This window comes from Tamandua tetradactyla, chromosome 26, assembly GCF_023851605.1.
Source record: "Tamandua tetradactyla isolate mTamTet1 chromosome 26, mTamTet1.pri, whole genome shotgun sequence".
Lineage (NCBI taxonomy): Eukaryota > Metazoa > Chordata > Mammalia > Pilosa > Myrmecophagidae > Tamandua > Tamandua tetradactyla.
The window spans coordinates 250,010-272,914 of NC_135352.1; the positions used below are offsets into that span (position 1 = coordinate 250,010).

General features: G+C 38.4%; 1 long non-coding RNA gene across 1 annotated transcript in view; it reads left to right on the forward strand.

Annotated features, from left to right (window-relative positions):
* Positions 1 to 9,855: 9,855 nt before the first annotated feature.
* The window catches only part of LOC143669974 (uncharacterized), a 50,450-nt gene continuing 37,400 nt past the window's right edge, over positions 9,856 to 22,905 (forward strand). The window contains exon 1 of the long non-coding RNA XR_013169171.1: positions 9,856 to 16,940. This is a non-coding gene — a long non-coding RNA (uncharacterized LOC143669974). The remainder of the gene's footprint in view (positions 16,941 to 22,905) is intronic.

Genomic DNA, 22,905 nt, shown 5'->3' on the forward strand with positions numbered 1-22,905 from the left:
TTAAAAGGAATCTAGTAGTATGGATAAAGACCTACACTCATTCATTCAGGCATACCCAAATAGGATGCTGAAAGATATTATTCAAAAAGACTCCAGACCATTCATCAATTTAACCTATTAAAATTACTATTTACAAATGGATTTATAAGGACAGAAACAGAGATTAAGATACCTATTTTGCTGGCATGTATGAATCAATCTACCACAGTTTGACCCCTGAACTCCCTCCAAAATGCATGTTTTTCCAACATACAAAATACTTTCACCACCTCTGCAATAGCAAATCCTTAAAACACTTGAGTAACAACTCTGAGTCAAAGACTTAACAAAATCAAATATGGATGTGATATGTCCTGGGGCAAAATATCTTTCCCTGTGTGAGGCTCTGAAACCATAAAACTTAGTAAAAAAAATTACTTTTGCTCAAAAATGTAATAGTGGGGCAGGCATAGAATTGTTTTTTTTCTTCACAGATAGATGATAGTGGAAGGAAATTAGGGGTCATTGGTCCCACACAACTCTGAAATCCAGAAGCAAAATTCTATAATATTCTAATGTCTGAAAGTTATCTGTCAATTAGTGGGTTTTTTCCCTTGGCCTGGAAGGCTCAGCCTTACCAAGAATGGCATATGGACAAACTCTTCCTGAAACTCAGAGCACAGGCTATGCTTTCTCTCAGAACCAGGTTGGCAGTGACAACCTCTTAAAAACTGGGATCATGAGCCCCACTTTTTCTGGTTCCCAAATAAATTGAAAAAATTTTTTTCAATTTTATAGAGATATATTCACAAACCACAAGAACAATTAAAAAATATAAAATCAGTGGCTCACAGTATTATCACATACATCCCCATGATGGATTTTCAAACATTTTTATTACTTTAGAATCAAAATAAGAATAAAAAATAAAGTCCAAATCCTCCCAGAGCCCTTTTCCTTCCATTGTTGACTCAGAGTATTGGTGTAATAAATTTATTACTGTTGATTAAAAATACTCAACTATTACTTTTAACTATAAACCAGTTTGCACTAGCTATGTTTATTTTACCCCTACATTTTATTTTACATTCATAATGGTTCATGCAGAAGCTCATTTAGATACTTTAAGCAACCACTTTCAATAAAATTCACCCACTGTACATTACAATTATTTATAATCATAATAATGAGCCACCATCACTCTACCCATTCCAAAATATGTACGATCAACCTCATTAACAATTTTTAAAATCTACTCATCTGTTAATGGGCACTTGGATTGTTTCCATCTTTTAGCAATTGTGAGTAAAGCTGCTATGAACATCAATTTGCAAACATCTGCTCATATCCTTGCTTTCAAATTATACTGAGTAGTGGAATTGCCAGTTCATAGGAAAGGCCCTCATTTTGCACAAAGGAATCCCCTTCTGATCTGACCTCTGCTTCCTTTGTTCTGCACTGGCAGTCATTTTTCCTTCACTTGTCCCATTCAGTTCAGGTTGGCAATACTTAATCTCATTAAAGTTCTCAAAATCCTCATGGTTTGGGGGCAATATAAATGGGCCTAAGTCATCACACAAAAGTGTGACTTCCATAGATCCTGGATAAATGTATTTCATCAAACACATAATATTCCTAGAAAATGGCTATGATTAAACCTCATTTCATGTCCCATTCTTTGTTAGCTCTCTTGCACAGGAGCTCAAGGAAAGCCTGAGTCATTTCTGGCCCATATTTCACAGCATGATACCTGGATAAAATGAAAATTTTCAAGGTCATCAGTTGCTAGTTCATTTTGCCTTATTAGCTCAGTTCTATTTATCCCTCTCATCTCTCATTTTACTATAAGTAGAAAGAAATAACCAGGTTGTGCCTTCCACTTATAATTTAGAATTCTCCTCTGCTAAATATCTAAGAACATTGTTTGATATTTTGCTCTCTACCTGACATCATAAAATTCTGTCAAGTTTCCTACCATTTTATAACTAGGATCACCTTTCATCTATTTTTTTTTCATGGGCAGGCACTGGGAATCAAACCCAGGTCTCCAGCATGGCAGGTGAGAATTCTGAAACTAAGCCACTGTCTCACCACCCCATCTAGCTTTGAAATAGAACATTCATCATTTCCTTTTATTACCTTCACGAGAAAAACCTAGATGTCTATATTTCTACAAAATTTCTCACCATAAATATGTATTCCCTAAGAAGACAAAGTTTTCTGTACATCTCAAAATTATTTCTCTGCCATCACAGAAAATGACCTTAAGATCCATATCTCCATGGACATCTCCTTCACTGAAGTCTAGGCTTTTCCTATCAAGGACCTCAAAATGCGTCCGGCTTCTACCCATTACCAATTTTATAGCTACTTCCATGTATTAGGTCTTTAATAGCCGCACTCCACTTCTGGTACCAAAAGCTGTCTTAGATTTCCAAAGATTCCATGACAAACAGCACACAATTGGTTAATATCATCAAGTTTTTATTCACACATGGATTGAAAGGCCAGAAATTCTTAACCAAGATTTGGCAAATTTACAATTTCTTTTGCAGTCTAAAATTCTGATGCTGGCCTGCCACCATCCTTGGGAGTCCTTAGTTTGCCTCTGTGCATTTGGTTGCATGGTGATCATTCTAACTGTGTCTGCTTTTTTTGTTTCTACTGCATTCTCCTTCTAGGTCTCCAGAAGTATTAATTAAGACCCTCCTGTATTTATTTGGCCACACCTGAATAAGATCTTCAAAGATCCTATTCACAAATGAATCCACATCATACATGTTTTAACATAATAAAAGAATGCTTTTTTACAAATAGGTTATAGAAGGAAAGAGTGCTAATATGAAATATAATTTTAGAACCGTGAAATCGTCAATATTAACAAGATTTACTACAATATATGAATGAGAGGGAAGAGGTATGTTCCAAATTGGGAATGTAATAAACCCTGTCAAATTAGTAACGTATGTAACTGAAGTTTTAGACCCCATACTATACAGTTTCATGAAACATAAACTCTGCAAAGTCACCAGGAAGGAGGCGGAACAAAAGGGTTTAAGCAAAGGCTTTATTTCAGGGGAAAACAGAGCCACCCAGACAGCATTTCAAGAGAAAGAGAAATATAGTTGCACCATTATGGTGGATAGGGATAGGTTTTTAAGGTTTAAGGTTTAAAAGTTGGGGACAATGGTTAGGCAAGTCCCTTTCAGCTAGGTTTCAGACATAGGGGGCTAAGTTTGGAGGTGGGAGATTTCCATTGGCAAAGTTTAAAATTCCAACACTGCCTTAGGCATTCAGGGTTATAAATGCTGGAAGACAAATAATAAATGAGGGGAGTTTGCATAAGAATTCATTTGCTGGAGAGTGGAGGCTGAATAATGAGAAAAAACTGAAAGAAAGCAGCTGATTGAGGTTGAAAAAGATGCTGGGCTGAGGCCATTTTGAGTAAGAGAGGCTTTTAAAAATATTTACCAGGGGAAGCTTACATCCTGGTGAAAGGGATCCTATCTTCCAGGCCTTACATTTCATGCTTAGCAAATAATATATTGCAGAGACTTAACAAATCAATGTTAATTGGGTGGGAAAACCAAATACCAGTGTCCAGATCCAGAAGGGGGTTGTTACAGTTAAGCCTCTCATTGCCCAACCTGGAATGATGTATGATGGATGTATTAGTTAGGGTTCTCTAGAGAAACAGAATCAACAGGGAACACTTGCAAATATAAAATTTATGAAAGTGTCTCATGTGACTGCAGGTATGCAGAGTCCAAAATCCTGTGAAGGATTTTGTGAAGCTGAGGAATCCGATGGATGGTCTGGATATACTCCACAGGAGAGGCTCACCAGCCAAAGCAGGAATGGAACCTGTCTATTCTGAGTCCTCCTTAAAAGGCATCCCGTGATTAGACTAAGCATCACTAATTGTAGAATACAATCCCCTTTGACTGATTACAAATGGAATCAGCTGTGGATGCAGCTGGCATGATCGTGACCTAATCCTATGAAATGTCCTCATTGCAACAGACAGGCTAGCACTTGCCCAATCAAATAAACAGGCACCACAACTTGGCCAAGTTGACACATGTCCGTAACCATGACAGTACACCCCTTGTCAACTTGGCACCTATATATATATCAACTTAAACCATACTTAATTTCCAAATGAAAACAAATAAGCACACATTTTTTTTCTTTTACTGACAATACTCAACTTTCCTGCATATAACTGGAAACATATTAAATCTCTCCAGAATAGGGTGCAAATCCTTGGGCAACATTCATTCTTAAACTTGATATCTTACAACTTAAATAGTATAACATGAACAAAGCAGAATTACAGTCCTCGTTTCTGTAATTGATCACGTGGTCAAAGTTCATATTTATCACTACCTTCTTCCACTACCCATTCCATGTTCCCTTTCCCCTCAGCAAGCACTTCAGCTGGCCATGGTTCTTTGTCTGATGGGGTGACCCAAACCTTTATTCCTGGAGTTTTAGAGCCATTAGTAGTCCTGCCTGAATTGTGTTGTTGCAGTTTTCCATTGATTTTAATGACAGGGCATGGTAGTACTAAAAGACACCCCAGAGGATCTCCTACATTCCAAGAAAACTCTTCTTTACCTCCATTATGTAGTTGCAGTCCTACTTCCTTCTGATAGTCAGGGTCAATTAGCCCAGACAATAATGTAATCCCCTTCTTGGTGTGTTGATCCAGAGCCATAAGTAGCCCAAAGTGACCAGGTGGCAATCTTAACTTCCAGTTAAGTGGTATCATTGTTGTTTCTCCTGGAGGAAGCACACCCCGTTTTGGAACTAAAACCTGTAGACCAGCAGAACTCAGGGTAGTAGGGACAGGAAGCAAAAATTTTCCTAGTGAATCACTAGGGGTAATAGTGAGTGGTACCACACCCATTTCCACTCCATGGTTCCTGGGCCCATGGATCCTGGCTATGGGAGAAACAGCACCATACAGCAGACGCTGATTCAGAGCATACACAACTTCCTGGAGAACATTACCCTAGCCTTTCAAGTTTTTGCCACCTAGTTGGCACCATAATTGAGTTTTCAAAAGGCCATTCTGCCATTCTATCATCCAGCTGCTTCTGGATGATGGGGAACATGGGAAGACCAGAGAATTCCATGAGCATGTGCCAATTCCCACACTTCATTTGCTGTGAAGTGTGTTCCTTGATCTGAAGCAATACTATATGGAATACCATGATGATGGATAAGGTATTCTGTGAGCCCATGGATGGTAATTTTGGCAGAAGCATTGCGTGCAGGGAAAGCAAACCCATATCCAGAGTATGTGTCTATTCCAGTTAGAACAAATCGCTGCCCCTTCCATGAAGGGAGTGGTCCAATGTAATCAACCTGCCACTATGTAGCTGGCTGGTCACATTGGGGAATAGTGTCATATCGGGGGCTGAGTGTGGGTCTCTGGCGCTGGCAGATTGGACACTCAGCAGTGGCTGTAGGCAGGCCAGCCTTTGTGAGTGGAAGTCCATGTTGCTGAGCCCATGCATAACCTCCATCCCTACCAACATGACTACTTTGTTCATGAGACCATTGGGCAATGACAGGAGTTGCTGGGGAAAGAGGCTGACTGGTATCTACAGAACGGGTCTTCTTATCAACTCGATTCTTAAAATCTTCCTCTTCTGAAGTCACCCTCTGGTGTGCATTCAAATGGGACACAAATATGTTCATGTTTTTAGCCCACTCAGAGAGGTCTATCCACATACTTCTTCCCCAGACATCTTTGTCACCAATTTTCCAATTATGGTCTTTCCAAGTCCCTGACCATCCAGGCAAACCATTAGCAACAGCCCATGAGTCAGTATACAAATGCACCTCTGGCCAGTTTTCCTTCCAAGCAAAATGAAAAACCAGGTGCACTGCTCGAAGTTCTGCCCACTGGGAGGATTTCCCCATACCACTGTCCTTCAGGGACACCCCAGAAAGGGGTTGTAATGCTGCAGCTGTCCACTTTTGGGTAGTACCTGCATATCATGCTAAACCATCTGTAAATCAGGCCCAAGTTTTCTCTTCCTCAGTCAATTCACTGTAAGGAACTCCCCAAGAGGCCATAGCTCTGGTCTGGGAAAGAGAAGGTAATGTGGCAGCAGGAGTGGAAACCATGGGCATTTGTGCCACTTCTTCATGTAACTTACTTGTGCCTTCAGGACCTGCTCTGGCTCTATCTCGTATATACCATTTCCATTTTACAATAGAGTGCTGCTGTGCATGCCCAACTTTATGGCTTGGTGGGTCAGACAACACCCAACTCATGATAGGCAACTCAGGTCTCATGGTAACTTGGTGGCCCATGGTTAAGCATTCAGTCTCTGCTAAGGCCCAGTAGCAGGCATAAAGGAGAGTAAAGGAGAGTAGTTTCTGCCTCCCATAAGACATCACACTGGTCCATTATATTGCTAATATCATGTTGATTGGACCTAGTGAGCAAGAAGTAGCAACTGCTGTAGTTTTATTGGTAATGCATTTGCATTACCAATAGTAGTTATCTGTAACTACTCTGTAAAGGAGAGTAGTTATCTGCGGCAGATGGTAAGGCTTTGCTCCAAAATCCTAAGGGTCTGTGTTGTGATTCTCCTATACGGGCCTGCCAAAGGATCCAGACAGCATCTCTATTTGCCACTGACACTTCCAGCACCATTGGAACTGCTGGATCATATGGCCCAAGTGGTAGAGCAGCTTGTACAGCAGACTGGACCTGTTGCAGAGCCTCCTCTTGTTCAGGTCCCCACTCAAAATTCACAGCTTTTTTGGTCACTCAATAAATGGGCCAGAGTAGCACACCCAAATGAGGAATATGTTGTTGCCAAAATCCAAAAAGACCAACTAGGTATTGTGCCTCTTTTATGGTTGTGGGAGGGGCCAGATACAGCAACTTATCCTTCACCTTAGAAGGGATATCTCGACATGCCCCACACCACTGGACACCTAGAAATTTTACTGAAGTGGAAGGCCCCTATATCTGTTTGATTTATCTCCCATCCTCTGACATGCAAATGCATTACCAATAAAACTACAGCAGTTGCTACTTCTTGCTCACTAGGTCCAATCAACATGATATTAGCAATATAATGGACCAGTGTGATGTCTTATGGGAGGCAGAAATGATCAAGGTCTCTGCAAACAAGAGTATGACATAGGGCTGGAGAGTTGATATACACCTGAGGTAGGACAGTGAAAGTATATTGCTGACCATGCCAGCTGAAAGCAAATTGTTTCTGGTGGTCCTTAATAATAGCTATTGAGAAAAAAGCATTTGCCAGATCAATAGCTGCATACCAGGTACCAGGGGATGTATTGATTTGCTCAAGCAATGACAGTACATCTGGAACAACAGCTGCAATTGGAGTTACCACCTGGTTGAGCTTACAATAATCTACTGTTATCCTCCAAGACTCATCTGTTTTCTGCACAGGCCAAATAAGTGAGTTGAATGGGGATGTGGTGGGAATCACCACGATTGCATCCTTCAAATCCTTAAGAGCAGCAGTAATCTCTGCAATCCCTCCAGGAATATGGCATTGCATCTGATTTACTGTTTTGCTTTGTAGGGGCAGTTCTAGTGGCTTCCACTTGGCCTTTCCCACCATAATAGCCCTCACTGCACGAGTTAGAGAGCCAGCATGAGGATTCTGCCAGTTGCTCAGCATGTCTATGCCAATTATACATTCCAGAACTGGAGAAATAACTAAAGGATTGGTTCAGGGGCCCACTGGGCCCACTGTGAAATGGACCTTAGCTAAAACTCTGTTGATCACCTGGCCTCCATAAGCCCCCATTCTGACTGGTGGTCCAGAGGGATGTGTTGGGTCCCCTGGAATTAATGTCACTTCTGAACCAGTGTCTAATAATCCCCAAAATATCTGATCATTTCCTTTTCCCCAATGCACAGTTACCCTGGTAAAAGGCCATTGGTCTCCTTGGGGAAGACTTGGAGGAAGATTAACAGCATAAATTTGTGGTAGTGTAACAGGATTCTCCCCCAAAGTGACTTGTCCTCCCCTTCATTCCAGGGCCTCTGGGTATGTAAACTCTTTCAAGTCTGGAAATTGATTAAGGGACCATGACTCTGTGTTTTTGTAATTCAGGTTAGACTTCTGTTCCCTTGACCTAGAACTCTTTTGTTTATACAGCTCCAACAAGAATTTAGTAGACTGCCCTTCTGTTGTATTTTTAGGCACCCCATGATTTACTAGCCAATGTCACAAATCTCTGCGTGTCATATAATTTTGACGCCTCCTTTGAGTTTGCTGTCTATTATAATAGCCACGTCTACCTTGTCTTTGGTGATTAAGTGCTGCCACCTGGCTTTTGCCAACTCAGGATCCTGTCATCCCCATTGTGTTTAAGGATTCCAGCTCAGTGACAGCAGTTCCTACAGTAATATCTGACTTACAGAGAAGTGCAACCACAGAGCTCTTTAGGGCTGATGGTGCTAATTTCACAAATTTATTTCCCACTGTTCTGGCAAAAGGTGCATCCTCTGGACATTCCTGGGGTGTAAGAGCAGGCTTTGCATGATAAATCCACTCTAACATTCCAATCTCTCTAAGCCTCTGGATCCCCTCATCTACATTATACCAGGGCAGTTCTGGCATTTCAACCTCAGGTAATGTTGGCCACCTTTTGATCCATGTTTCAACCAACCACCCAAACAAGCTGTTAACACCTTTTCTAACCACTTGAGCTATAACACTGAAGGCGGAATCTCTGCTTACTGGGCCCATATCAATAAATTCAGCCTGATCCAGCCTTATATTCCTCCTACCATTATCCCACACTCAAAATCCATTGCCACTCATATTCCCCTGATTTCTGTCTGTATAAATTGGAAAATTCACACAGTTCTTTTGGAGTATAATGTACCTCCTCATGTGTGATACTTTGTACCTCACCTTTAGGGGCCTGTTGGGACTTTAGTCTAGTTATAGGTCTGGAAGAAATGAGGGGTGGTGGGGGTGGGTCTTGAAAAGAATTAGAAATATCTTCCAAGTCATTTGCTTCAGGGCCTCATTTGCAGTTTTATCTGGTGAAACAGTATTAATAACTCTAGGGCTAATCCCTTCAGGAGGAGGTTGGGTGGCCAATTCCTCAAGTCAGGCTGGAGATGGTGCAGCTATGTTCTCAGGGCAGACTATTACAGGGTTATCTAGAGAAGGCTCAGCATGGCCTAGGGTTTCAACCTTGCCCCCAACATAATTATCAATCCATATGTCACCATCCCATTTTTCAGGGTCCCACTCCTTTCCAATCAATGACCCCTCTTTAACAGCAGACACCATGCAAGACTGAGATTTCAGTTTACATTGTAAAGTTGCTACTCTAACAATAAGATTCTGAGTCTGATTTTCAGAGATCTCAAGTTTACAGGTACAGGAAATAAGATTTTCCTAAAGGATACTCACAGAAACATCGACATCTTTCAGATGGTGCTTAAGCTTCTTGTTTGAAGCCTTAAGCCCACCCCTTTCACCCCTTAATGTAGCCAGTGTATCTAGCAACAACCAATCAACATCTCTATAACTCTTATTTCTACAAAACTCTGTAAAGGTGTCAAAAACATTATCCCCCAGAGTCTGGCTTTGTACAAGTGAAGCATTAGGAGTATCGAATGAAGATATTTTGACTATCTTCTTTGCCAACTCAATCCATGGATTGGGAGTGCAATTCTGATTATGGGAATCAGAGTCCTTAGTGTCTCTGAGTCCAGTCAGAGTAGAAGACCATTCATAAAAACCCTTTTTGAGATTCTGTTTCTTAAGAACCACTCCTGGTACCAAGATGTATTAGTTAGGGTTCTCTAGAGAAACAGAATCAACAGGGAATATGTAGAAGCCAAGAGTTTAAAGCAAGACCTATAGAATTTGTTGCAAGCTGCTGGCCTCGGGATGGCAGCGGTAAACTGTGGAGATTGTTATGTAGAGCAGTCTGGGAGGAAGAGAATGTTTACCCCAAACAGTTATGTTAAGTATGAAGAACACTGTGAGATAAGAATCTTGCTCCCTCAGGAAATGCCTGCATATCTATTGACATCCTGTGGTATATAACTAGGATCTGGTTGAGAATAAAGTTGTCTGAAGTCTGTCTGAAGTAAACTCAAGCTTCAGACCCCCTGAGCCCATCTGTGTCTTTCTTTCTTTCTTTCTTTTTTTTTCTCATCATTCCTTAATATCCTTCGAGCTCTGTTTCAACAGGAAGCAACATTTGGCACCCAACGTGGAGCTCGAAGAAGACTCCAAATCAATATTAAGGAACCAAGGAGAAGTCTCATTGGAGGCACGTGTGTCCAGCTGATAGAAGAGGACTTGAGTCATATTGGTAAATTAAGCATTTTCCTTGGATCATCAGGGTAACGGGTAATCATAATAGGCAGCTGGAGGAGTATGTGTGTGTGTTAAAGCTACTGGGGTGCCTGTTAAAACATCTGAATTAGTAAGCTTATTTGAGCTCATTCAAAAACATTGTTGTTGGTTTCAGCCTTAAGGCCATAATGTTTTAAATCTTAAGTAATGGAAATTCGTTATGAAGGCTTTGCAGTGAATATAAGACGGGGAAAATATTCCTGTTTCTATTTGGTTATTGTGTTCAGTCAGGCAATGAACTACCTGGCTCATGCTTTGTCTTAAACTCTAAATTGTGTTTCTTCTCAATCTCCCCCTACCACTTCTTACCCTGTTTTGACAGTTGCTTGAGTTGGACTCGGCAATTGGTGCCCAAACAGGGATCTAATAAGGGAACTCTTAAAGCATAAAGTGAGGAGATGCTCCAGGGACATCCACTACAAATACTACAGGCGGGCCTTTTTGGGTTGAGCAGTGGCCCTTATCTGTAGAGAGGTTTGAGGCTCTGACTCAGTTGATTTGGGAACAGTTTGGAACAGAATGTTTAGAGGAGTCTCGTGGTTCTTGGAATTCTCCAATACTTATTGCAGGAGGGAGGTGAGGAAAATGGAGAATGTTGACTGATTTGATAAAAGTTGATACTGTGGTTCAGCCTATGGAGTCATTGCAGCCTGGCTTGCCCACATCAGTTGTAATTTCTAAGAACTGATTTATTATGATAGATTTTAAAAATTGCTTCTTTGCTGTGCCTTTGGCAGAGCAGGATAAAGAAAGATTGGTTTCTGGGCTTGTTCTTGATGGGTTGCCTTTATATTAGGGATTCATGTACACCTGAGTCAGAGAGTATTCAGTGAGAAAGGTGCCATACCAAACGGGGGTCAGTGCTCATTGATGGTTCCTGTGGCAGGTTGGTCCCCAACGGGGTGTGCAGCTTGGGATTGTAGTTCTGAATCAAGGTATTCTGTTAGGTTACCTTTGTTTAGTCTGAATGATTATTCTATGAGATTTATACCAATACTACAGGTAAAGTCTTGTGACAGAGAGTGGGAATGGTAGCCCCATCATCTTCTTTTGTTGGCTTAAATTCTCGACAGGCAGTGGTTTGGAAACTGGCCATGAGTTTAGCTTCTATTCATATTTTAAAAAGAAATATATTTTAAGAACTTTAAAACCAGAAATTCTTGTTAAAAACTATATATTGATAGTTAATGCATATTTGAAACATTAACTAAAGTATTTTAAGTATTTAACATTCTAACAAATTTAATTTTGATGGTAATTACATATATGGTAAAATATTTGTTCAAAGTAATGATTTAAGTATGAAAAATATGAAAGATATATTTTTATTAATAGGAAAACAGAATAGTTTTATCCTAAAATGAATAACTGCTGCTAAGCGAGAAAAATATAGGACAAAGCCTAAACTAATATAATAAGTGCTGAGGGTTTATAAAAATAGAAATTATGGTTAAAATCAAGAGAGATTTAATGAGTCTAAAATGACAATGTTTTCTTGGACTTTTAGCCTGTTATAATGAAAGGATATTAAAAAAAATTCTAAATAATTAGTTAGAAAGCAAAGAGTCTGTGTTTTATCAAAATAACTTATGTTAACTTTTATCATGTTGTTATCTGTATAGAAAATACTGATTTTCTCCTGGGTATCATTATACTGGCAAAAATTGCTTCTTTTCTTGCCCTAAACCAGGTGGCTTAATCTATTAATCTAAGTACTATTACTATAAATTAATCTATTACTGACTAAATAATATTCAAATCATTTAAATACCTAAATTCCTTTAAGCCAAAATACTTTAATGCTTTGTCCAGTGTTTATATAAACTATATATGTATAAACTAAATTTATCCCAAGATAACCATGGCTTATATTGGAAGCAGATCAGATTTGAGGATTGAATGCAAGGAAAAAATATACTTGTGGAGTCTTTTTTGTTCACCTGATGTTGCCATTACATGCAACTGATATTGCTATCACATGACCTTGGTAAGAAATAGTTAAAATGTACACTCTAGCTGGGAGGACTGGCTATCCCCCCAGAAGGAGGTGTACTGTAATAAAGATATCTAGGTCCCAGGAAGCTCCTCTTGGTCCCTAGCCAGTTCCCAGAGGACCCAACTGGGCCCGGTCATGTAAGCAAATCGAAATTTGGCCACTATTGTGAGAAAATATCATAAAAACTGCATGAAATAAATTTAAAATTAGCAAAAATGTACAACCAATTATAAAGAATTCACATTCTTGCATTCCTTTTTAATCAGTCCAATGAATTCAATTTTAAAAATCTGGTCATTTACTATGGGTACATGTCACTATTGACACTCTGCTTTCATTTTTGCTACCTGCCACTTTAGGGATTCCTAATTATATGTTACAAAACTTGTTTGATATTTTACAAGGAGATTTTAATTTATTAAGCAAAAGGCAGTTAACAGCTGCAGCTGAATGAGATTACAATTAATTGAACAATGCATTCAGAAAGGACAGCTTGTTCAAATAGATCTAAAAAAGCCTGTTGATTTTATTCTTTTCTTTACCTTGCAATCTCCCACAGGCCTATTTTAACAAGACGGTGTTTTAAAATGGATTTGTTAAGCAATTTTTGTATTACCCTCTTTTAACATATGCCTGTCTGAAATTGAATGGGAAAAGGGAAAAGGCATCTTTTAAGGCTTTCAGATCTAAGTCCTGATATCTTAGAATTACAAAAAAGGGGTATTAGAATTATCTCAGAATAATTTACATGTAACCTAGGGAGGTGATATTACACAATCACTTACCCAAGAGCTAAATAATCTTAGGGTTGGGGCTGTTTATACTTTGCTTCCTCCTCAGCTGTGTTTAACAACAGATAATCAAAGTCAGAGAGCTTGACTGGCAGCCAATGACGGGTAAGACCCTTCAGAGCCTAAGGGCAACCTAAAAAAGGCGCGGTCACCTCTGTTTATAGTCACCCTAAAAAAGGTGATTCTTGTTTTCCTCGGCTTATAAAATAAAAAGGGGGAAATGTAGAAGCCAAGAGTTTAAAGCAAGACCTACAGAATTTGTTGCAAGCTGCTGGCCTCGGGATGGCAGCGGTAAACTGTGGAGATTGTTATGTAGAGCAGTCTGGGAGGAAGAGAATGTTTACCCCAAACAGTTATGTTAAGTATGAAGAACACTGTGAGATAAGAATCTTGCTCCCTCAGGAAATGCCTGCATATCTATTGACATCCTGTGGTATATAACTAGGATCTGGTTGAGAATAAAGTTGTCTGAAGTCTGTCTGAAGTAAACTCAAGCTTCAGACCCCCTGAGCCCGTCTGTGTCTTTCTTTCTTTCTTCCTTTCTTTTTTTCTCATCATTCCTTAATATCCTTCGAGCTCCGTTTCAACAGGAAGCAACAGGAACACGCAAATATAAAATTTATGAAAATGTCTCACATGACCACAGGAACGCAGAGTCCAAACTCCACAGAGCAGTCTGTGAAGCTGACCACTCCGATGGATGGTTTGGATGAGCTGCACAGGTAAGGCTTACCAGACGAAGCAGGAATGAGACCTGTCTCCTCCGAGTCCACCTTAAAAGGCTTCCCGTGATTAGATTTAGCATCACTAATTGCAGAAGACACTCCCCTTTGGCTGATAACAAATGGAATCAGCTGTGGATGCAGCTGATGTGATCATGACCTAATCCTATGAAATGTCCTCATTGCAACAGACAGGTCTGCTCTTGCCCCGTCAGATAAACAGGTACCACAACTTGGCCAAGTTGACACATGTCCCTAACCATGACAATGCACTACCCAATTTCAAGGATGAAATGTGAACATGGAATTAATTTCACAGAACTAAAGGCAGTGTAACCTCATGATAACCATCAAGAAAGCAAACAAACATCTAGCAGGGGGTGCAGCAGAAATGCAATAATAGTTCACAGAATATAAGGGTTGGGGTAAACCTCACTGAAAAACACCCTCTAGAAAGGTTCAGGAAACAAGTTCTTTCCCTGTTCAATAACTCCCTCTCCAATTAACTCTTCAATAGTGCCTAAGGACTCAGCTAAAAATTAGTTTCCCAAATACAGAATAATCCCAAAGTTGTCAGGGCAGAAAGAACAGAAAACTTGGAGCAAACCAAAAGTTTAGGGATAGGGTGCAAAAATGCAAATGCCTGGGTGGAATAGATCATATATCCAGCCCAGAGTCTAAACAAAAGCAACTGTTATGTGTGTGCAACAGGCCATCCCACTGTTCTTGTTGTGCCCTTTCCAAAGGGTATGGAGGAACACAAAAGGGGTCCAAGTGCATGATACTTTTTCAGAATACTACTACTGTCAAAAATTGAAGTATATTGTCTTCCCCTGTCCCTCTAATCAGGGAAGGAAAATCAAGGTCATACTGGCTTCTTGCCTCAGTTAAGGAAATCACTCTGCCTGTCTGTCTAGACGGGAAGAGGGGCTCCAGGTCCTTGGGACCATGGCCTCATGTATCCAATAATGGGATGTGACTGATGACAATATTAACAATTTCTCCAGGTTAACCACACCACAAGCAGGCCTTTGGTGGCATTGTGAAAAGGGCATCACCGAACTTGTGTTTCCAAAGAAGGTGAGAAGGACCTGTGCTCTGGTCCAACTGGTCATCCCATTCACCTTGGCATTTAAAATGGAGAAGGATTGAGTTAATTTACAAAGTATAGGAGTTCCAAGGGAAATCTTAAATGAGTTTAAGATTTGAAATTAAGTAGCTGCAGAATTTAAATCATCCTTATTCTGGTGCTCACCATCAACAAAAATGTAGATTGTATTAATCAAATTAATTACACCAATTATGCAATTGAAAAAAGAGCAGAAGTGTTATATGTTACTAGCCAAATGACATGGAAAAATAAGGTGGCCCTAGACATGATATGAGCTGAGAAGGAAGGCATTGGCTTTATGGCCAGAGGTATTATACATTTATCCCCAATAATCCAGCCCCAAATAGAACTCTTAGCAAAGCTCTACAAGTCTGAGGGCCTTATCCAAAGAATTGGCAAAAAAATTCAGGCATAGAAGACCCTCTCATAGGATGTTTAAAAAAAAAAAACAAGTCTAGGAAATGGAAAGGGGTGTCACTATCCATGTTAACTTCTTTTCATCCTAGCTGGAGTACACATAGCACTTGAGTGCTGCGTTATCCCATGTACCTGAGGATTAGTTCAGAGACTCATTGAGGCTGCCTTAACCAAGCAAATACCTGTTCAGTACAATTTCCTTAAGAAAGAAAATCCCTATAATGAAAAGCATAAAAATGTTCTTTTCAAATTTGAAGAAAGAATAAAATGTACAAACTAAAAAAGTTCTAAAAGAAAGCGGGGAGATTTGTAAGAAAATTAAGTTTAGCTTTCACACAAGGTGGTGCAAGAAGGGGCTGCAGAACAACTTAGGGAGCAGGGAAGGAGAGCACCTCTGATGTAAGCCTAGAATTGGCACCAAAAAAAAGCAGATAGAAGTTTAAATAAATAATAGCCAGGGTCATTGAAATGTAAAGAGTAATAAAAAGCAAGAACCTTCTGCAGGAAATTTGGTTAGACTATCTGCATAGACTGTAACTTCTGGATTATCTACTCAGTGGAGAAATAGGAGAGGGGCCTGTGTGCTAAGCTTAGGATATAAATACCTGTGGCATTCTGTTGTTTGGAGTACCTACCACCATTTTTGGATGAGCATCCATTCTTGCAAGATTGTGAATAAATTGTTTTTCTTCACGATCAGGTGAGTGCTTATTCTCTTTCAAGTATCGTGTACTTCCTAACACATGAGTCAGGTTCTGAGGAGTAAGCTGTGGAAGAGGGACTTCAGTCACCCTTCCTTATGACTTAAGCAGCCACCTGCTAAACTTTTTTGACCCATGTAACACTGTGTACCCTGAGCTGGGAACATAGGATTGGGCCTGCCATGCTTCCAGATGTCAATGAGATAATGGACATGTCACCTAACTCGATGTCCAATAACTTCATCAACAAAACTGTGGTTATCTCTTAACTGGACAGGGCAGAAAGTTGGTGCAATGGAGGTAGGAAGGACTCTGGCTAAGTGGGGCCAGTACAGAGAGCCCATGGGAGGTCACAGATACCCTTTGTGATGTACCAGGAATTTTCTCCTGGACTTGTGCAGACAAGTGGGGGTGGGGGCAAAGGTGTGATGTGAACAGTGTTCAGGTCATAGAGGGGACTCCAGAGCTCTTGCTCTTTCTAGAGGTCCTTCCTTTTTTCTGAACCTTCAATATTGACTGTGCTGAGGAGTTCACTTCACTCAGTCTCAGTCTCTGGGCATTGAACAGTCTGAATACAGTCTCAGTTATTTAATCATTCAGGGAGTAGGCACATTTTCACAATGAAAAGCCCAAAACTTCCTGCACTGTGGACCACCGGCCAGCAGAGGGAGGGCAAAAACACTTTTTCTGACCAAACCATGCCGGAAACACCTCATGACTCATTTCCCGCACTAGGCGTCACTACACAGGAAGGACAAACAACTTCTTCCTGTGGGACCCACGGAGGAGGCGCCCATAACTCGTGGAGTACTTGGACCACGTGCATGTGAGTAAATTGCTTCTTGTTCATACCTGAGCCTGAGGTAGGGACTTTGTTGCTGTTCTCTGAGGTTTATTTTTAAATAACAAGCACAAAATCATTTTATGCACTCTTTTCGTGTAGTTAATTCTCTACTTTCTTAGCAAGAGGTGTACGAACAAAGTGTCTTCTCATCGGGGTTTTTTTGCCAGGTCAGAAACTGGGATTATTTTATGGAATCTGCTCTTTCTAGTGACAATCCTAATAGAGATACACAGAGAGGGGGAAATCATTCTAAAATACTGAAATTGATATGTAAAATATTTCAACCATCCAGTGGATCAGTTGAGGGACCAGCCAGCCTGGCTGAGCTACATCTCAGAGTCCGAAGTGAAAGGGGAAATGGCATACGCCTTTGTTATTTACTTTTTTGTTTAATTTTTCCTGCAAAAATTATGTAGTTGAAAAAATGTTGAAGAGTTTACAAGTACGGGTAATACAACTCCCAATATTAATGTTACATGTTATTTACCCCAAATTCCATCATTCATAATAATTTTACTTTCATGGCTTTAATAAAAGCAAACTTTTGAGTAAAGATTTTAAAATATACTTTAAAATTTTTTCTGTTTTCTTTAAAATATACTTTAAATTTTTTTCTGTTTTCAAATGCGACATTTTACAATTTCTTATAACTAAGTAATGATCTTAAGTTACTTTTAAGTTTAGGTTGCTAAAATACTTTAGTTTTAGTGTGGCTGATACTATACTATTTATAAAGGTAGATGGATAGAGGTGATAATTGCAAAGAATGAGAATGCCCTAAATGCCCCTGAATTGTACACTTTAAATTGCTTATTTGCCATGTGAATTTAACAAATATGCAAATTTCAAGTGTGGATATGCTTGCCTTGAGTAAAATTCATGCATGAACAGAAATTAGTTTTTGATACTCAAGACACTATTGTGATTTTCAATACCTAGTATTGCATACTGTTTAAATCTACTTAAGATGAAATTTGTGCAGCACTTAAATTATCAGTTTATTGAAGAGTCATGTCAGAGGCTGTTTTTTGTTTGTTTGTTTTTGTTTTTTGCCATTCAGATGTGTTCACTGAAACTAAATTTCTCCTGTAGAAAATTTAAACTCTGAATCTGCCTTTAGTTTGGTTTTGTATATTTCCTTGGAAAGGTGAAATCAGTAAATCTACAATCTCATCATTTTGTGTATGCCTATTTCTTGTAAGTATCACTATTTCAAAAGATTATGAATCATTTGCAATTTCTTTTCTCTTTCTATAATTTGAAATTTGAAAATATATTTATGTCTAGTTAAGTTTTATTCTAATGATATCCACTGAAGGTGGAATAGGTCTAAGAACCATCCATCTATATATATTGTTTGGATTTTTGTTCAGATTCATTAACTAATTTTTCTTGGTGTAATATATCATCTCAGACTAATAAGTCTCATAAATGTTTGTAATCACTTTTCAACAAGAATCATTGCCCTAATTACATGTGTTACCCTCACAGCTTGGCACATAAAAGTAAACCTTCACATTTGATAGCTTGTGGCACTTCTCCACCTTGCAAATTCCTGATGCGATTAAGTCATGACCTCATTCCCCTAATATCTACCAAAAGTTACTAATATCTATCCTAAAAGACTACTGAGGTGGGTGTGTGTGTGAGGGTAGTTCGGTGGTAGAATTCTTGCCTGTTGTGCAGGAATCCTGGGTTTGATTCCTGGCCCTTGCACTTCCCAAATAAACAGACATGCAAGCAAACAAATGGGGAAAAAAAACAAACAAAAAAGTTAATCAAATGCTGCTGCTATAAAGGGATACTCACATGGGAAAAGAATAAAATGTGACCCCTGCTATATTGCATACAAAGAATTAAAAAAAGAGTGCTGAAGTGGGAAGAGATAGATAATCCTGAGAAACACACAAACACAGACAGGCAAAAAAAAGCCAAGTGCAGCAATATGGTTAAAATCTGATCCACCTCCTGAAAGCATAGTGAGCACAAAAAATTTTGAAGTAGCACATTCTTGGTTTAGAGAATGGATTTATATAATATATGGTTTTCTCCATGGCTTTCAACCTGGGTTAAAATGCAGTCTCCAAAATATGCAGCAGGAGAAATGCAAACACTTCACTGTTTCCACAAAGAACCCAAATCATTCAGGACAAGAATGACATACTTGATTATTATAATAATGACACATTTACTATGTAATAACATCTAAACTCTTAAAAGGCTGATTGCTTCAAAATTTTGGTTGAATTGCATTTAGGTAGATTTGGGTACTTTAGTGTCATGACAGTGAAATGAATGTTTTATTTTTATTTCACAAAATTGCAGAATTTTTAATTTTCATATCTGCATTACTTAGAAAGATAAATTACACTGTTTTTTTTAAATGTTTTGCAACTCAGGCATTATGGAAAGAAATACAATTACATATTTTATAATAGAAAGTCCACTACTCAATACAAAAAAAGGAATAATAGCCCAGGCATCTGCTCTGGAGAAAAAATAAATGTAGGCAACTGATGACTTTTTAAAAAAATAATCTTGAAATCTTCCATTTGGAACATTTGATTTTGTAAACAATTTCTTTTTGCTACTAATGTCATCACTATTCAGTATTGTATTGCTTCTGGTAAAGAAATGTATTAAGACTAAAAACTTTATACAGTTAATATGTGTTGGTTGTATTTTGCCAATAATATGTTTGTAGACATAGAAAGCACAAACTTCTAGAGCTTAAAAGGAAAATGAAAATTAATCAGACAATTGGATAAAATGGCTACATACAAAAATAATAATAGTTTTTTCCAAATTAGCAATAGACTGGAGAACAACTAGCAACATCTAGAAATGGAAGTTGAAGGAAATGGTCTATTCACAACAGCAACATAAACAATAAAATAAATTTAACAAGAAAAGTCCCATGTGAAGAAAACCATAAAATACTATTGAAAGACATAAATAGCATTCTGAATGAATGAAAATACATACCATGTTCTCAACATTCATGTAACATTGATGCTCATTCCCCCCCAAAAGGAGTTTATAAAGGGAATGATTTCCAATTAAGGCCCTAATAAGGTTTTGGGGGATGTTGGGAGATGGACACGGGTCATGGGTGTTTTTGAAGTAATTTGTTTTAAAATAATATAAAAAATTACTCGAGTAGGTACAAAGATTTCCTGATACCATTACTAAGTTTCTCCAGCTGTTACAATTTAGCTATATTTGATCATGAACAAACATTTCATAAAAATACTCCATTGTATTTATTCACGAAACAAAGGCATATTCCTAAAACACTTCAAATCAGAAATCAACTTTGATTCAGTGCTATAAACTCACTTACAGACCCCTTCAACTTTTATCCATTGTTCTACCCTTCACAAACTGTCTAAAAATCTCTATTTTTCCAGTTAAGCTCAATATGAAACTCCTTATGAGGTTCTTTTATTTTTACATCTTCAACAAATTTAAGGAGCACATATGACCCAGCCTTCATCTGCTCAGTGTTCCCTTTTAAGATTTAGGCCCAACATTCCCAGTAGAAACCCAACTTGAAGCTATGCTTTACTTACTGTATGCAATCAAGCATGATCTGAGATCCACTTCCTTACACATCAGTGATGTGAATTTTATAACCTTTTGAAAGTTCTTAAAGTTCTTCCATATGCAAAAACATGCTTTCACTTTGTATTATGTCATTTTATGAAGATGTACTTCATAATACATCTACTACTATACTGTAGTCTTCATTCGTCCTCCACCCACAATCTTTTCAACCCAGTCAACCACCCTCTAATGGTTGCCATCCTGTCATATTTTCCGTTTCCAACAGAGATCTATTTTTTATTTGGCTTTCTGCCTTACAAAGGGTTTGCTTGCTCACTGGCTATGTTACAGCACTCAAACATCATGTATTCTATTTTATTCAGTGTATTCTCATCTGTTTTTTTTTTTTTTTTTTTTAAAGGAAAGACAGAGAGAAGGAAGGAAGGATAGAAGGAAGGAAGAGAGGAAGAAAGGGAAACATCTTTTAAGCATTTTCTTGTTTTATTGTATTTTGTTTCTCCGTTTTCGTTACATGGGCTGGGGCCGGGAATCGAACCGAGGTCCTCCGGCATAGCAGGCAAGCACTTTGCCCGCTGAGCCACCGCGGCCCGCCCTCATCTGTTTTTTTTAATGCTCAAATTGTACCAGATTGCACTAGTGGGATCTCCTGTAAGATGATTCAAGTGAGGCCTCAAATAAGTCAGCTCTCCTTAGTCTAGGTGGGATTCAAGAAGAGAGGATCAAATTATACTTGATTCCAATTTCCATATTCAACCCTATGATACAGATCTCATTTCTTTCATTAAAGTTTGAAGGCATCCATGTTTGGATATTTAAAATTCACCAGTGCCATTCTAAATTTTCTCTTAATGTACCCCTTTAGTCCTAATGTCAATGTATCCTAAACCTAAAGGGCTCACTTGGACACAGATATCTCATCATGCCATTTTTCTTTAAATTTGTCAATGCATGCACAGTTCTTAGAACAAGGACTATAGGGCTTACAGTTGTCCTCAGACCCTGAATTCTTCTCTCTGTCACTCTTTGCCATCCAGTCTATCCCAGTTGCCTGCAGTTCATTCCACTCTCAATTTCTGCAAAGAACAGTCTACTGTTGCTGGGATTTTGTGCATTTTCTCATTAAACTTGTTTGTATATCAGGCAAATATTCTAGGACTTTGCCCAGCTCAATACTTTAAATTTCACCAAGCACATCTGTTATTTCCAACAAGATTGTCCCATCTTAAAAATGACATCCTTCGATGCTATATACATAGTTAATATTGTCATTTTTTAACTTTAAATTATCCTTTGTAAACTAAACTTAAACACTACAGGGGAGACAATTGACTGTTTTGTTTGCCTGTATATTTGCATTGACTAACACAGGCTTGACTCAAAGAGATTATTAATTGCTTTAAAAATGTTGCATAATAACTAAGCTAGAAAGACAAAAGATAACATAAAATTATGAATAATATAAAAAGTAGAATACATGATTACATAAAATACCTGCTTTTCAAAAATATGTACTTTTTTAAAAAAAGTGAATTTTTAAGAGTAAATATTATAAAGAGGACAAGGTGGGTTTCTAGGAATTGGCCATCTTGTCAAAGATACCTAATCTGTTGGGGCAGAAATGTTTGTAGTATTTTTTTAAAACCGATTTTATTTCTGAGGTTGTTAGAAATGTCACCACTTTTGCTCTTAACTTTAATGAATTTTTCTTCTCTCTTTTATTCCTTACCTAGCTATCAGATTTTCAAATTTGCTTATCTTTTCAAAGACCAACTTTTAGTTGTATTGATTCTATTGTTTTTCAGTTCTCTGATTTATCTGTGATCTAATCTTTATTTCCTTCCTTCTACCGGATTTGGGTTTAGTTTGCTCTTCTTTTGCTATTTCCTTAAGTTGTAAATTCTGGTATTAATTTAAAATTGTTATTCTTTTTAAGTACAGTTTTTTTTTTTGCATAGGCAGGCACCAGGAATCGGACCCAGGTCTCCAGCATGGCAGGTGAGAACTCTGCCACTATGCCACCATTGCCCACCCTAAATACAGGTGTTTATGGCTAAATTTCTCTATTAGCAAGATTTTCAGTGCATCCTATAAGTTATGTTTTATATTCAATTTTGTATATCTTCTAAGGGTTTTCTAATATTCCTCATGATTTTATCTGTAACCCTTTGGTTGATTGAGCATATTGTTCAATTTCCACATATGTGTGGAACTTCCCACTTTCCTTTTTGTTATCAATTTCTAATTTCATTTCACTCAGTCAAAGAAGTTACTTATGTTTTCAGTGTTTTTTTCATGTAGGTTGTAGTGTAACATATGATCTATTCTTGTGAATGTTCCACATGGACCCCAGAAGAACATATATTCTGCTGGAACTAGTTGG